We start from the raw sequence: 15439 nt of genomic DNA, 5'->3' as shown, positions 1-15439 counted from the left end.
CGGATTCATTTTGTAGAGACCGAAACACACACCTGATAATATTATTCTCTCAACTTTCATGCTTCCATAAAAAGAATTTAAAGTGCAGCATCGCTACGAAAATACGGGAGTGGGAGTGTAATGTCGTTTAGTCCTGTAATACAACCCAGCACGCGTCAGCTGTGGAACATTTATCAAACTATATGAAGATGGTATCTTTTCATTCGGAATTCTCCGAAAGAACAGACACCATCTTCATACTGTTAAGGCTAACCGGCCATTGACCTTCTTCTTCTGTGCTGGATGCACAGGCATTGCCCAAACTCTTACGGGAATGGTAAGATCGTCTGCCATGAGTAATGAGTGTAATGGGCAGGGCACTACGAATGTAGTGTGTGGACATTAAGTTAGGAATGTGAGTCTCACGGGGATAAATCGCTGCAGTTGCACTGTGCTCTCGGTGACTCAGATGAATGTCAGAGGGTTAGCTATCCTCTGTAATAAAAGAACTAAGTGAACGGATCAACGAAGAACCTGAACGGCTGTCATCGGACGTCCGCCCCAAACAAATTCAACTAACAGTACAAACCAAAATGAGATAATAAAAAAGAAAAACAAGAGATGGATAGAGCGTCTGCCATGTAAGCAAGAGGTCCCAGGTTCGAGTCCCGGTCGGGACACACATTTTCAACTGTCCCCGTTGATGTATGTCAACGCCTGTCGAAAGCTCGACAGCTTAGGGTCTTGATTTAATTATCAATTCTTTTAACAAACGGTCGACATCCAAGGTGGTCATGCACTTTGTTGTGTCTAGACAAGACAGCCTAGACACAATGAGAAGGAAGCCGAAAGGCACGCGCTTAAACTCACGTAGGCTGGCGTGAGGTCTGAAACAGGATACGTAATGAATGCTATAAAGAAAAGTACGTAGCTTCTGGAATACTTAACTTTAATTCACATTTGTAGAACATCGCTCTTGATGATACATTAATAGAATCTCAATATCAATTGAATACGGCGCCTTGCTAGGTCGTAGCAAATGTAGCTGAAGGCTATGCTAACAATCGTCTCGGCAAATGAGAGCGTAGTTGTCAGTGAACCATTGCTATGAACGTCGGCTGTACAACTGGGGCGAGTGCCAGGACGTCTCTGTAGACCTGCCGTGTGGTGGCGCTCGGTCTGCTATCACTGACAGTGGCGACACGCGGGTCCGGCGTATACTAATGGACCGCGGCCGATTTAAAGCTACCACCTAGCAAGTGTGGTGTCTGGCGGTGACACCACACACTTTCATCAACCATGCGATTACTCAGCGTTACTAAGTAAGACCCTATATCCTCTGTGAACCTGTCATATATTTTCAAGCCACAATGAATGAAAACAGTAGAAAGAGATCAATGCATTACTCCAATACAAAATTTCTGCTATTTCTGAACTTTCATGAAAACCTGTAATGAAACCATATCCTTATAATAATGTGTACAAGGTTAAACCCAAGTGCACCAACAAAATTTCGGAAGTAGTTCAGAGGAACTACATAAGAATTCTGAAACAAGGGACCCATGGTCTAACGTGGTCGTTACAAAGCAATGGCCTTCCGTTTGATTTCTTACCACCGTTTACCTTTGTGTACGTCCCTGCACAAGTGTGCACATTTCGACTGTATGTACTGTGTTCTTGTTGAGAACAAAGTTGCTGTTTCCCAGCAGAAACGCTCACTTTACTCTTCTCCCGTTAGTTTCCATTTGGTACTCCACTCTTACGTCTCAGGTTTGTTTTTCGGGCAGGCCAGTCGCATCTTCTCAGCGATACGCAGGACTGTGCTTAAGCATAGCAATGAAGTGCTGGCATATCTGTACCTTGTGAATGGGATGGAGGAATGCAGTGGATGAATGGATCAACGACGATCTGCTGAGTTGTTCCCACAGCGACGACATCCATAAAACAGTACTTTTCCATCATGCATAGGTGCCTAAGACAAACCGGAAACATCCGTGTTTGGGTGACTGCATAATGTAGGCGTTTTTACTATCGTGAAGGTATTTTTACGGGAGGAAAGGTAACTGTGATAACAAACCGAATAAATAGTAAGTACAATCTTACCTTGTAACTAGCCATCACAGACTACGAGCCCTTATTCCAAAATACAATGAAAATGTTCCCGATCAACCTCTGACATTTTGTCAGTGGAGTTCGGTTTCAGCCGACGTGTTTTTAAACGACCAATATTCTGTGATAAACAGGATGTTCATTTTAACATTGAAATATCTGTAAAACTACACATCGAATAAAAAAAATTTCTAATTTCAATTTATTTGTCTTCCAATGATACCATACTATAGCCCCACCCCACCCCATGCGTGGGTGGCGTAGGCCAACTTTTAAATCTTCAGTGCGGGAACATACACTTTTTATTGCATATTACGATTCTGCGGCAAAACCTACATAAGTTTTGTCTGAAGCATTTTCTTCGTTTCGCCACAAGTGCCGCTGTAATCGGAGGTACGGAAATGGGTACACAGTCGAAATTTACGCCATTCTACTCAATGTCCCAATGACACGGGGCACACCACCTCAATGTTGTGACCGTAGGACAGGTCACTGTTTCATGACTCCTAATTGGAATCCCCATTCTCAACGCCGTATTCCCCTCGTCATATCGATCACGGGACTACTCGATGTCCTCCTATGTTTTCAAAGGTAGTAACGCCAACTGCAATATACTTAGTAATCCGCTTTTCAAATGACCTTACAGAGGAAAGAAACATATCTGCTGGAATCTCAGCACAGGCTGCGGTCGACCATGCTTCAAGACCTGTCAAACTTGCTGGTACAACTTGGCTTTTGAATGTCCCCACAGAAAGAAATCCAGGGACGTCAAAACCGGCGCCCTAGCGGGTCAATTAAAGGGCCACCGCTGGCCGCGGTGGCCGAGAGGTTCTAGGCCACCCCACAGATAGAAATCCAGGGACGTCAAAACCGGCGCCCTAGCGGGTCAATTAATAGGGTCACCGCTGGCCGCGGTGGCCGAGAGGTTCTAGGCGCTTCAGTCCGGAACCGCGCGACTGCTACGGTCGCAGGTTAGAATCCTGCCTCCGGGAATGGATGTGCGTGATGTCTTTAGATTAGTTAGGTTTAAGTAGTTAAAAGTTCTAGGGCTCTGATGACCTCAGAGTCCCATAGTGCTCAGAGCCATTTGAACCACTTTTTTTGAATAGAGCTACCTCTACCTAACCCACCGACCTGTATAAACACGGTCTAATACCTCCCTTCCTTCAATTGCCTAATGCGCTGGGTAACCATGCTAAAACTACATACGTTGTCGAATGTCCGGGGCAACATCCCGCAGCAGTTTCTGTTCCAGAAACGTTCGATATTTGCGTCCATTCAATGTGTCGTCGATAAAATACGGACCAGTGAGTTTGTTCTCCACGATGCCCGGCCATAAGTTAACCGAACAAGGACGGTGACGGTCAACTTGCCGTAACCAGTGGGGATTGTCTCCACTCCAGTAATGCGTGTTATGCCTGTCAATGCTACAATAGTTTGTCGAGGCAGACCCATCGGAAAACAGTACGTTGGCAAAGAAAGTACGGGTCGTTTTGCATTTGTTGACGTGCACACTCACAAAGCACTAAGCGGTCATGGAAATCAGCGATTGATGCAGTGACATGTGGTATGGATGATACGCATGTCGATGCAGTATTGTGACAATACTAGCAACGAACATACAGGAATCGCGGTGCAATTGCCGGCCGCTTAGACGCAGCCTGGGGATGTTTCCTCAATGAGTTTTTCACTCTGCAGCTTAGTGTGCGCTGATATGAAACTTTCTGGGAGATTGAAACTGTGTGCCGGCCCGAGACTCGAACTCGGGACCTTTGGCTTTCACGGGCAACGTTCGCAGAAGAGCTTCTGTGAAGTTTGGAAGGTAGGAGATTAGGTACTGGCAGGACTGAGGCTGTGAGGACCGGTCGTGAGTCGTGCTTGGGTAGCTCAGTTAGTAGAGCACTTGCCCACGAAAGGCAAAGGTCTCGAGTTCGAGTCTCGGGCCGCCACACAGTTTTAATCTGCCAGAAAGATTCAACGTTAGTGTTAACATTAAAAAATACACCCGTCGGGGGTTCGAGTCCTCCCATGGGCATGGGTGTGTGTGTTGTCCATACCGTAAGTTAGTTTAAGTTAGTTTGGTCCCATGAGACCTTACCACAAATGTCCAATAATTATTATTTGCATCCTATTCATGCAACTATGCTTAAAATTTTTCACCACAGAGGAAAAGGAAATATTTCTTATTCCCCATTTGTTCTTTGCCTTTTTGTACTCATCTGTTTATAATAATAATGTAGATACTTTCGATATTACAGCGATAAGTCTCACTTTACAGAATTCATCTCCTGATGAATAACATGTCAAAACTATTTTTTTTTTTTGTAACATCACAGTAACCTATAATGAAATAGTAACACTTGAAGTCTGTTTTTCTTATTTACTAAGATGCCATCACAAACTAGGACCAGTGACGTCGATACAGTGTGAATATTGACCTCCAATTCTGTACTACAATAGAGGTATATTTGAATATATTTACAACGACTGAGCAAATGCACGAAACTGCAATTATTGCATTAAACAGTTTCATTTCATGATGTACTAACAACGCTGTCAGGTATAGTAAAACGAACCCGTATTTGTTCACTGCTCAAAGCAAGTTCCTACAGTGTTGTGTTGTTCAGTGGAAGTCAGATTTGCATTCGAACGCACTCGTGAGTCCCGTTATGAACAGGAACAACAGCTGTTATTTATCTGTTGATTGTTATTGGATTTTCTACGATGTATTCGAACACTGATATCCACTTTCAATGCAGAAGCTTTTCCAAACACTGTGAAGGTTTAATCTTATTCGGGATACCAAATGCCTTACGAAGACCTGCTCCTCTGCGACCTTTGCCTTTTGTAAAGGTAAACCAGATTGGATCCAGTTTTAATTTCTTACCTTCTTGTGTGCACTTTTCTTGTTGAAAATCTTCCAATGATACATTCTTTAGTATCGTGATACTAATGATTTCCCAGGAACATGATGGTTAATAAGGTGTTTTACATATTTTCTATACCAGATGAGTAAATGTCATTGCCGGCCGCAGTGGCCGAGCGGTTCTAGGCGCTACAGTCTGGAGCCGCGTGACCGCTACGGTCGCAGGTTCGAATCCTGCCTCGGGCATGGATGTGTGTGATGTCCTTAGGTTAGTTAGGTTTAAGTAGTTCTAGGGGACTGATGACCACAGCAGTAAAGTCCCATAGTGCTCAGAGCCTTTTTTTAAAGTAAATGTCATTAGTTTTACTATGCAGGAGGTAGCTCGAATTACCAACTGAATTTCTTGAAGTTACTTGACACGCATTTCTGGATCTGCTGTTTCTTTCACACAACTTGTTACTCCTTTCCTTTCGTGCTTTGAGACAGCTCTTCTGCATCACACAAATGTTAGACGTACTGCTCCCGGTACGGTTTTCCCATCACTCGTCATAGGTTTCCGACGGCTCTGAAACTACTCCACCCCGCGGATTCTGATTTCGATTGTTTGTAATTGCTACTGATATTTTCTGCTAATTTTATTTCTAAGGAACCTATTCTGTTAGTTCCCCATGAGATTCTATCCTAACTTATTCACTGCGAGAACAAATGCGACACCCACAAGTACTGCATTCAGAGGTACCAGGGTATATAATGCCCATTTGTACTTGCTGAGGGATTATAGTGTTAATAGTTCATTCGTTGTAGTGTTTGGCGAACAGATGGCGCTCAGGAGGCCTGTCTGTGTATCTTCTATTTTGGATCTACGGGCAGTAACTGGCCTGAGTTTAGGGGTGAAAAATGTTTGCAGCATTCACTCTAGGTTACAACCATGCCGCACCGACAAGTACATACACCTGTTTAACAGTTCCAGCCACTTGAACAGGATCGCATTGATGGTATGCAGGATGCTGTATGGACACGTCGACTGATTATTGTACACGTTGGATACTGTGTGTTGGTGACGTGTCGCTGCTTTGGTCAATGGTCTGTAGGATATTCCCGCACTATAGAGCATTTTCTGGATGTCCACGTAGTATAGACACACATCAAGATGGACACATTGTACGACCAGCGTTGGCAGATTGAACGTCATCCATTGATGAAATCCTGGTACGTATTGCACCTGCTGGAAACCGTCTTCTTGCAACAGGATTAAGATCACAAGTGCCACTGACCTGGGGTACTATTTACACCACGACAGCGTCAAGCAAAGCTACTCTGGTCGTGTGAAAGAGTTGATTGAAGAATGGAATTGCACCCTTTTGCTTCAGTGATGAGAACAGGTTCTGTCTGTATGCGAGTGATGGACGTGCACGTGTATGGCTTAGACCTGGTGAGCTGCCTATCGTGATGTGTATTCTCTCAAGACGTAGAGGCTTCCCGCTGGTGTGTGTGTGTGTGTGTGTGTGTGTGTGTGTGGGCGCCTGGGGGGAACGGGGTGGCGTCAGTTATAACTCACTGTCACACACATGGCGTTCCTGCTGGGTGAAGTAATCAGTACCCTATGCGCGTCACAGGCCCTGTTTTACTGCCATTTCTTCGACAGGGAGGTGATGTGCTTTTCAGCAGGAAGATGCATTTCCACTCACTGTGCTGCGACGCAAAGTGCTCTTCGTGACGTAGAAGAACTGCCTTGGTGAGAAAGATAATCATTTCTCCGCTAATTGAACATGCATGGAACGTGATGAACCGGATCTTAGTCCTTGTCAATGGCACTGAAGAACCATTGACGCCGGCCGAAGTGGCCGAGCGGCTCTAGGCGCTTCACTCTGGAACTGCGCGACCGCTACGGTCGCTGGTTCGAATCCTGCTTTGGGCATTGATGTCTGTGATGTCCTTAGGTTAGTTAGGTTTAAGTAGTTCTAAGTGCTAGGGGACTGATGACCGCAGCTGTTAAGTCCGATAGTGCTCAGAGCCATTTGAACCATTTGAGCCTTTGCCGAATTGCAACAAAAGGCTCAAGGTGCCTGAGGCAATCTATCGCAGGAGGCCTGTAACGTAGCAAATTATTACTAGTTGTCATCTTGCATTGAGAGCGTAGCTTGCCGCGTAGCCGAGAGGAGAGCAGATGTTGGTTCTCACACTGTCACAGCTGACGCTGGAAACTGGCCTAGCGAACCTTGTAGCCTACATGACTAACCCTGCTTGCAATACGTTACACATACTGTCTACGAATCTCAAAAAGTACTAATAAATATTAATCGATCTTTTTCATACTTAGTATACCAAATTCTATGGATAAAACAATCATACAGCTAACATTTCAATTCAAGTAACTTCTATACTTTCGGAGACATAAATTTTTACCTAAAACACATGATAACCGTGCTGGCCTTGTGGAACTGAAATAGGGGCTGTAATGAATTCATCTATCATATCAACTGAAAGTACAACGAAGTCGATAGGTTCATATAATCTGATTTTCTGGAATTTTCTTTAATTTCATTACCACAGATTTCTGATGTAGTTAAAAGTACTTTGGGATATTATTATTTCATAGTGTTTTGGTTGTGTGAGTTTTTTGGTGAGACTGAGAGAGTGAATGCAGGACTTACGCAAAGTGAGAATGTCCTGTTTCACTAACTACGTAAATATGTCCGTGGGGAAGTCGTTCTCCTCTACAGGAATTTGTCCCGAATCTCCGACTGAGCTTGATTTTGTAAAAGGCAACCAGAAGGAGCTGTGAGTATATGAAATTTGTTTCTAATTTATATTGTGGACATGGTTCGTATTTTGTGTTCATTAAATTTTATTTTGTGTCGGAATGACGAGATTCCTAGTGCAAATTACTTGTCGTAATCTGATTGGCTGACATCAGAAATACCGCGAGTGTAGAGGTGCTCGAGATAATGTGATTGGCTGCTTAACATACTAGTCAATAGGAATTCAGGATATCCCGCGTGCTTGAGTAGAGTTTTGTGCCTCAGATTTATGAGTCAAGGTACTGTAGTCGCTCGGGAGCCGTCTTCTGATAAACACCTATCTTAAATCGAGCAGATCAGATCTGCATCAAAATGAAGAAATTTTAGCGTTTCATCGGTTATTGTGTCGTTGACGAAAATCGACTATAGTAATGAGTATTTTGTGAAATTTTGAGTTCTGTGAGTAGTTTATTTTAGGAGATATTCGCGTGTGAACACTTCGTGTAGTACATAAACACCGCGTGGTGTGTTTTGTGCGGATTCCGAAACTTTATGACAAGCACTTAGTTACAAGAAGCCTACTGAATGACTAAATGTGTTAACTAACAAGCAGTCGTGGGTCAGTGACTTTTTAGGAAGCTCACAATAACGCGTCGGACTAAATATCTTCTGGCTCTAACAGAGACAGTAACATTGCGTAATGATATTACGCAATGTGTGTGGATGTGTGTGTGTGTGTTGCCCTTAGCGTAAGTCAGTTTAAGTTAGATTAAGTTTGGTCCCATAGTCCTTCCCACAAATTTTGCAATCCTTAAAAGTCATTTTTTGATCCACGGCTGCGTTGTATTACGACAGCCTTATTTACATTTGTATTCCGTGCTACACGTAAGTATGTCCACACATTTACAGATGGTCTTCTGTATAATGTGCGCTCGTGAATCCATGATATTTACGTATGTAATTTTTACCATAAACCTCTGATCATTACGAGATGCGCACGACCGCGAGTTGTCATCACTGGAAGACGGTCAAGAAAAATTCCGTTCCTCATGCTCCCTCCCCCACATCGGCCAATCTGTTAACAACACACACATGTCAACAGCATAGACTGGCTAAGACGCCACCATATTGGATGTTAATTAAATACCTTCTTGCAGTCTACTTCTCTCTGCATTCCACAGGATATGGAGGTAATAGGATCCGACAGTTTTTTCGAGCGCCAGTTAAAGAAGAATCACTTGGTAAACGTTATGACTATCTATAGTTAGGCCACACTACCGACAGTGACGATAGTGTGGACACTATCGATTAATCGGTAGTTTATCGATGTTTAAGTAACACTATTAGTCCGAGCTTCTACCTTACAAGGTGGAAAGTCACAGCACAGCGTGTGACTTATAGCCCGACTACACTGAGAAGACAAGTCATGATATAGCGATATGTACATAAGCAGATGGCGCCAGTATCGCGTACACAAGGCATGAAAGGGCAGTGCACTGGCGGAGCTGTCAACTGTACTCATGTGATTCGTGTGAAAAGCTTTCCGACGTCATTATGTGCGCAAATCGGAAATTAACAGATTTTGAACGCGGAATGGTAGTTGGAGCTAGGCGCATGGGACATTGCATTTCGGTAATCGTTAGGGAATGCTTTATTCGAGATCCACAGTATGCCGCCGGCCGGAGTGGCCGTGCGGTTCTGGGCGCTACAGTCTGGAACCGGGTGACCGCTACGGTCGCAGGTTCGAATCCTGTCTTGGGCATGGATGTGTGTGATGTCCTTACGTTTGTTAGGTTTAATTAGTTCTAAGTTCTAGGCGATTGATGACCTCAGAAGTTAAGTCGCATAGTGCTCAGAACCATTTGAACCATTTGAACCACAGTATGCCGAGGATGTCAAATTTCAGGCATTACCTCTCACTACGGACAAAACAGTGTCCGACGGCCTTACTTAAACAACCCAGAGCTGCCGAGTTTGGGCAGAGTTGTCAGTGCTATCAGACAACCAGCACTACATGTACATCTACATCTACACTCTGCAAACCACCGTGAGGTACATGCACTAATTATTCTGATGTTATCCTCACGATCCCTATGTGAGCGACAAAGCGGGGGTTGTAGTATATCGCTATAGTAATCATTGAAAGCCGGTTCTTGAAATTTTGCTAATAGACTTTCTCGGAATAGTTTATGTCTGTCTTCAGGAGTCTACCAGTTCCTGCAGTATCTCCGTGACGCTCTCCCACGGATTAAACAAACCTGTTACCATTCGTGGTGCCCTTCCCTGTATACGTTCAATATCCCCTGTTAGCCCTATCTGGTAAGGGTTCAGAACACTTGAACAATATTTTAGCACCGGTGGCACGAGTGATTTGTAAGAAATCTGTTTCTAAGAGTAATTGCATTTCCCATGTTGTAAGTTAGCTTGCGTCATGGTCACTATGTGTAAGTTGCGGAAAAAATTGGCATTGTGTGTAAGTTGCGTGAAGCTCACTTCGAATAAAAAAATGCTATCTGGCATTGAAATCAACGTAAAAGATTGGGTCGCTACCAACTCTAGCCACACGACAAATACAGGGTTTGAGTGAATCGGACAATTAATTAATTTGATCATAAGAAAAATACTCATAAGAGAAAATACATTGTACTATCACTCGTAAAGAATGGGATGTAATTACTAGTTTAATCCAGGCATTGTTCACGAGAATCAAATATTAAAATAAAGTAAATAATGCGTGAACACTGTGCATAAGAGCAGCTTGCAGCAGCACTCCTGAAAACAACATCTATTATAAAGAATTTGTTTTAAATTAAAAGGGAACACTAATTACTCGACCTATGCTCATGGGAACGCTATGGATGGGCTAAAAAGGAAACTACAAGCTAAATGGCGTAGATAATAAGAGAAGTAACATCGGTACACAGGATAAGACTGGCGGCAAACGCATTTCTTCCTTAAAACGTTTCTGTAATGCATCTACACGACTGCTGTTGCCTGGTAACTAAGTACAATTTCTTGTGAAACGGTACACGATTCACGACACACTCGTATGCCCACGTGGTTTGCGGGGACATAATTAAACCACGCAGCCGCGAACAATTAACTTTTTTCAGAAGGCACATTTGAATGGACAAAGGGTGATGGCAGTGGGCCAACAAACTCTAATATTAAATCACGTGGATGTCTTCCAACGGACATAAGGTAAATGAGACAAAGAAAATTCATGAAGAGACAAAATTATCAAGGTTCAGGTAAGATTAGAAAGTATACAGACGCAGTTGCAGCAGACAAATGTTCACACCGAACCGAGGGTGCCTTCTTACATATACAACACCTTTGTGTTACGTTCTTCTTACGGATCAACGTCTACATTAGGAATCAAACTGAAAGTCTGCAGAAGCCTTGCATTCCTTACTGCGACGAGGTTAAATAATATTTGTAAGATGAGACGTGAGACCGAAAGCTAAAAGCTCCTCTCTCACTATGAGACAACGCGCCACGCTGTTAAACCAACTCTCCGTCCTTCGAAGAGAGCTCAGCTGCAGACCCTCGGCGCGCTGGAAGCACGTCTCCCACCCGATTCCGTGGCCAGGAAAACATAGAGATGAGGCTTCCGCCAAGAACGAAACACCGGTTTCACGCAAGAAGAGAAAACCTCTTTGCCTACCTGAAAACAGCAGGGGTTGGCCATTCTTACGACGACCGCATGACCCTTGGTAAAAATTGCTGTTTTGAAAAGCGCGCCACAGCGCGTAGTGTGAAGCAGTCTCCCTCCGTTTCTGGCGATGGCGCCGTTGCGGCAATCGCAGCTTTGCTGTCTCCCTCTGTTGGGAAAGGGGAAAGGCTGCCTGTTCACGTGCATTTAAGGGGCGCTATGAGCTCGCCAGTCGGTCAGCCTGGGTCAGTCTCTCGTCCCCAGCTTGCTAGTCTGTCTCTCGTCCGCAATTGTTAGTGTCTGTCTGTCGTTGGGAGTGCTAGTGTGTCTTTAAAGCCAGCAAAATGAGAGTCTTTCCACTCCGCCAGTAAGAGAACTCAGCGAGTGGTCGCCCGGTCGGGGCTTAGTTCCTGCATCTGAGTCTGCGCGTTAGGCCACCAGTCTGCTAGAGTTTGCTCAGGCAATGGTCATTGGCGGTTGGATCGATCGGTTGTTCGATCGTGCACTGAGACTCAAGATGACTTGTCCGTCTTGAGCGTCAGCGTATGTGAGGTCGCCACGTGAGTCCAGTGGGCCGTGGCGTATAGCGAGGGATAGTGACTTTGCGGTCGAAAGGAGAGCAACAGGAGTCAACCCACGACATCAGTCTGGCCGGTGCGATCTGCGACGCCGTGAGACGGGAGATCGGCGCGCCTTCCTGCGTCCGTTGAAGCGGCTGGCAGCGGACGGTTCGGGAGAGGGATTTGGGGGTGCTGTGGTAGGTCTTCTCGAGAAATCGCAGTTTATTAGAAGCTAAGTGATTGGTGATATCTTGTTTGATTTACTCTTGTTAGATTCTACTTGTTTTCTTGCTGAGGTCACCAGCCGTTTTGCTTTGGGGTCGTCCCAACATTCTTCTCCGTTTGCCCACCCGCTGGAAGGTGGTTGTTTATAAATTGGGTGGCCCGTTTTTCCCCCTATGGAGTATGGGCGGGTTAGAGCAACCTGCGGTTCGGGTTGCTCGGTAATCTCCCTATCAATCTCCCGTACGTTAGTAGCTGCCTCTGTCATGTTTGTCGGATTTGGTGTATTAACGAATTTATTGCTTGGAATGTAACGGCCTAATATCTCAAATATGTTTTGATCTTTGGAAATTTTGATATTACTGCCTGTGATCTTGAGAGGCGGTATCTGTGTATTGTAGAGCATCTTAACTATTGTTTGCCCAACCTTGTAGAATTTTGTATAAGATTGCATTTCATGGGGTTTTATTTAAATGATCATTTTGGTATATAAAGATGCCACCCTTTCACCGTAAGACGTTTCTTAGAAGTTAAAATCAAGTTGCACCTTCGGTAGCAAGGTTATTATTTTACTTGTTAGTGTTTTGTAGCATTTCCATCCCTCCTGCGGGGGGGGGGGGGGGTGCATAGTTTGTGTGCTTGCATAAATTGTTAAAACTCTTAGTTTAAAGTTATCTGGTGTGTTGCAGATTTGCACAAGTGTAGTCTTTTTAGAGGCTGTTCTGAGCAGTCGTAACTACAGCCGTGTCAAAAGGGAGCGGCAAGGTTCTCTGCCCGAAAGCTCATACAGTCAAAACTTGTTACTTTCTGTCTTCGAATAAATTTTAACTTTGATATTTAGAGGGTGCTTTCTGATTATAATTTCAATTCTGTTTCTTTTAAAAAATGCTTTTAGACACTATTTAAGTGAATAAAATTCCCATTTGTTAAAAGGAATTTGGCTATGATTTCATCAGTTACTCCCTGGCAACTACTTACATGCTTACATAGTGTGGTTAAATGTTTTAATGATCTTGATGAATCGCTAGTAAATAAAATAAATTCTTAAGAATATTCTTTGAAAATAAATCACGGTTCACTGCTGATTCTCTGCAGCAGACTAAACCACCTTATTGCAACATGAAACACACCCACACTCACGAATGCCAGAGTGTTTTGTGTCACTGGAAAGTAAGTAAAATGACAATGAAGGGGGACACTTTCAATGCGTTCTACCAATAAGCCGAAGTCTACCCTCTGCTTTACCCACGACTGAACCTATGTGATCATCCACTTCATATCGTCACAAAGTGTTGCACCCATGTATTTGTATGGGTTGGGCGATTCCCACAGTCACTGACTGATATTATAGGCATAGTATGCTACGTTTTTTCGTTTTTGAGGTGCAAAAGTTTACATTTCTGAACATTTGGATCAAGTTGGAATCTTACCAATATCTTACTGAATATTTGTAAAGCTTCTCTCTAATGGTACTTCATTATAGATGACCGCATCAGCTGAAAAAAAAGCATGATTTTAGTATTAATATTGTCGGCAAGGTCATTAATATACAACATGAAAAGCAAGTGTCCCTGGAACAAACTCAATGTTACTTCTACATCTGACAATGACCCTCCATCCAGGATAACACGTTGTCTCCTCCCTACCATAAAGTCCTTAATTCAGTCACCAATTTAGAACATTCATTTTCGGCATAGGTGTGCACTTTTCACATTGAGACTTCGTTATTTTGGCGAATATTTTTCGGAATCGTACATTTAATCCGTGTGGTTATTATTTGTATCGTTACCAATTTCGACCAGTCTCACCTTGAGCACTTGAGGAGAACTAGGAACTCCATAACATGCCACTTTAAATTGTGACAGGCTTACAAATATATGTCCCCGAAATGTCTATGAGAACGTAGGACAAATTCCATGACAGCCAGACAATTACTGCATGCTGAATGACACTACGGAGACCGTGTCATGTATTTACACATACTATAAAAATAAGAACAATCACATACATGAATAATGGCAAACACAAAACGCAGGAGAAGGGTACTTGGAACGGCACAGACACGGACACAAAAACAGAAACCGACACAGACGCTGAAGCAGATACAGATAGTTTGAACAATATACAGACCTATATGTACGGATAATACTAAATCAAAGAACACAGGAATGGATCAGCTGCTATAAAGTATTTTAATATATGTAGAAACGTCTTGTGTAACACGTTCAATTTAAATGATATAGTAAAATAATATCTGTAATGATAATGATGTAATTGCTTATTAAGTGTAAACAGAGTTTTAATATATAACACAAACACCACGCACACAATCCGTGCTAATAAGGAAGTCAGAGATGAACAAATAATTTATCGATTATGCCCTGTGTAAAGCACATATAACGTGTTACAAATGTAATGTAAGAGTAATACAAATACATGTCTGTACAAATAAATTTATAAAATGAGTATTCAAGATAATATTATGAAAATGATAGATTGCTATGCACCATAAGGAGATGCTGAGTCGCAGACAGGCACAACAGAAAGATTGTGTGGGTATAACAACCAACATCAAGTCTGCCTGCACGAATGACTCTGGCAAACTGTGGCAAAGAAAGAACTGGACTACCCAGTTGCTGAGCACGCTGCCCAACACAAAGCTTTTCTACATTTACATTTATACTCCTCAAGCCACCCAACGGTGTGTGGCGGGAGGGCACTTTACGTGCCACGGTCATTACCTCCCTTTTCTGTTCCAGTCGCGTATGGTTCGCGGGAAGAACGACTGTCTGAAAGCCTCCGTATGCGCTCGAATCTCTCTAATTTTACATTCGTGAACTCCTCGGGAGGTATAAGTAGGGGGAAGCAATATATTCGATACCTCATCCAGAAAAGCACCCTCTCGAAACCTGGCGAGCAAGCTACACCGCGATGCAGAGCGCCTCTCTTGCAGAGTCTGCCACTTGAGTTTGCTAAACATCTCCATAAATCTATCACGATTACCAATTTCACTTGAGACCCCATATGATCGTACTTTTGTGAGTAAGCATAGGTGCAGTACTGAGTCAAATGCCTTTCAGTAATCAGGAAACACTGCATCTACCTGGTTGCCTTGATCCAAAGCTTTCAGTATGTCATGTGAGAACAGTGCGCGTTGGATTACACATGATCGGTGTATTCAAAATCATGCTGTAGGGCATTGAGGAGGTCATTCTGTGATCCAAGATACCTCATTATGTTTAAGCTCAGAATATGTTCTAACATTCTGTAACAAATCGATGTCAAGGATATTTGGCGGTGGTTCTGT

This window comes from Schistocerca americana, chromosome 3, assembly GCF_021461395.2.
Source record: "Schistocerca americana isolate TAMUIC-IGC-003095 chromosome 3, iqSchAmer2.1, whole genome shotgun sequence".
Classification (NCBI taxonomy): Eukaryota; Metazoa; Arthropoda; class Insecta; order Orthoptera; family Acrididae; genus Schistocerca; species Schistocerca americana.
This window is presented reverse-complemented; position numbering follows the sequence as displayed.